This window comes from Aristolochia californica, unplaced genomic scaffold (genome assembly GCF_029961685.1).
Source record: "Aristolochia californica isolate CCGP_79_NKW_82.1479 unplaced genomic scaffold, dmAriCali1.0.hap1 SCAF_1, whole genome shotgun sequence".
Classification (NCBI taxonomy): Eukaryota; Viridiplantae; Streptophyta; class Magnoliopsida; order Piperales; family Aristolochiaceae; genus Aristolochia; species Aristolochia californica.
Window position 1 is genome coordinate 27,185,886 of NW_027181770.1, and position 2,797 is coordinate 27,188,682.

The window sequence follows — 2,797 nt, forward strand, 5'->3', positions numbered from 1 at the left end:
AAAATGCACAGTGCACAAATGTAGAGCGAGATAATTCCAAAGAGTTTCTGTAATTTTTAGGGATTGTAAGCTCTTGTTAGTTTTATATATTAGGTTTTGCAATCGTTGGGAAAAAGGGGGAGGCAGGGATTTTTAACTGAGTCTTCACTCCCAATCCATAAGCCATTTCATCGTGTAATATAGCCCATTACGCATGATAAATCACATTACAATCATCCATGATCGTTGGGTCAGCTTTTTGTAGATGGGCAAAATAATGGCTTGTTTGACTCAGGTAAATATCCCACCGCACGTTCAGTTGAGAATTTAATGAGTGTTTGTTATTCTCTTCAAAATCTATGGATCCACAGGTGATTTGCATCTTTAACATGTTTAAAACATGCAAATCCATTTTTTAACCATGTGTGGAGGAAATCTCTTTCCTATAAAATTCCAAGCAGTTACGGTTGAACTAGTGTAATTTCCCAAACTTGGACAACAAAACTTTTGTGTTCATTTGTGGTGTGTGTATAAATTTTCTTTACTTACATTTGTTATTGTTTTAAAATTTTTTCCGTACATGACCTCTAAAATTTGCATTTTGTTGTGATCTATTTGCCTTTTTGGTTTACGGGATTAAGGGAGAGCGAAAACTCAAAGTTTTGATTTTTCAAAAAAGCGTACATCTAAAATGAAAATGCACAATGCACAAGCGTAGAGACAGATAATTGCAAAGAGTTTCTTTCATTTCTAGGGATTGTAAGCTCTTCTTAGTTTTTATATATCAGGTTTTGCAATCGTCGAAAAAAAGGGGGATGCAGGGATTTTTAACTGAGTCTTGACTCCCAATCCATAAGTCATTTATTAGGGTACTATAGCCCGTTATGTATGATAAATCACTTTACAATCAACCATGATCGTTGGGTCAGCTTTTTGTAGATGGGCAAAATAATGGCTTGTTTGACTCGGGTAAATATCCCACCGCACGTTCACTTGAGAATTTAATGAGCGTTTGTTATTCACTTCAAAAGCTATGGATCCATAGGTGATTTGCATCCTTAACATGTTTAAAATATACTAATCCATTTTTTAAGCATGTGTGGAGGAAATCTCTTTCCTATAAAATTCCAAGCTGTTAGGGTTGAACAAGTGGAATTTCCCAAACTTGGACAACGAAACTTTTGTGTTCCTTTGTGGTGTGTGAATAAATTTTCTTTACTTGCATTCATCATTGTTTTAAATTTTTTTCCGCACACGAATTCTTAAATTTTCATTTTGTTGTGATCTATTTGCCTTTTTGGCTTATGGGATGAAGGGAGAGCGAAACTCAACGTTTTGATTTATGAAAAAAGTGTACATCTAAAATGAAAATGCACAGTGCACAAATGTAGAGCGAGATAATTCCAAAGAGTTTCTGTAATTTTTAGGGATTGTAAGCTCTTGTTAGTTTTTATATATTAGGTTTTGCAATCGTCGGGAAAAAGGGGGAGGCAAGGATTTTTAACTGAGTCTTCACTCCCAATCCATAAGTCATTTCTTCGTGTAATATAGCCCATTACGAATGATAAATCACATTACAATCATCCATGATCGTTGGGTCAGCTTTTTGTAGATGGGCAAAATAATGGCTTGTTTGACTCGGGTAAATATCCCACCGCACGTGCAGTTGAGAATTTACTGAGCATTTGTTATTCTCTTCAAAATCTATGGATCCATAGGTGATTTTCATCTTTAACATGTTTAAAACATCCAAATCCATTTTTTAACCATGTGTGGAGGAAATCTCTTTCCTATAAAATTCCAAGCAGTTACGGTTGAACTAGTGTAATTTCCCAAACTTGGACAACAAAACCTTTGTGTTCATTTGTGGTGTGTGTATAAATTTTCTTTACTTACATTTGTTATTTTTTTAAATTTTTTTCCGTACATGAACTCTAAAATTTTCATTTTGTTGTGATCTATTTGCCGTTTTGGTTTACGGGATTAAGGGAGAGCGAAAACTCAAAGTTTTGATTTTTCAAAAAAGCTTACATCTAAAATAAAAATGCACAATGCACAAACGTAGAGACAGATAATTGCAAAGAGTTTCTTTCATTTCTAGGGTTTGTAATCTCTTCTTAGTTTTTATATATCAGGTATTGCAATCATCGGAAAAAAGGGGGATGCAGGGATTTTTAACTGAGTCTTGACTCCCAATCCATAAGTCAATTATTAGGGTAATATACCCCTTTACGCATGATAAATCACTTTACAATCATCCATGATCGTTGGGTCAACTTTCTGTAGATGGGCAAAATAATGACTTGTTTGACTCGGGTAAATATCCCACCGCACGTTCAGTTGAGAATTTAATGAGCATTTTTTATTACCTTCAAAAGCTATGGATCCATAGGTGATTTGCATCATTAACATGTTTAAAACATGCAAATCCATTTTTTAAGCATGTGTGGAGGAAATCTCTTTCCTATAAAATTCCAAGTTGTTAGGGTTGAAATTGTGGGATTTCCCAAACTTGGACAAGAAAACTTTTGTGTGCATTTGTGGTGTGTGAATAAATTTTTTTTACTCACATTTGTTATTGTTTTAAATTTTTTTCCGTACATGAACTCTAACATTTTCATTTTGTTGTGATCTATTTGCCTTTTTGGTTTACGGGATGAAGGGAGAGCGAAAACTCAAAGTTTTGATTTATGAAAAAAGTGTACATCTAAAATAAAAATGCACAATGCATAAATGTATAGCGAGATAATTCCAAAGAGTTTCTGTAATTTTTAGGGATTGTAAGCTCTTCTTAGTTTTTATATATCAGGTTTTGCAA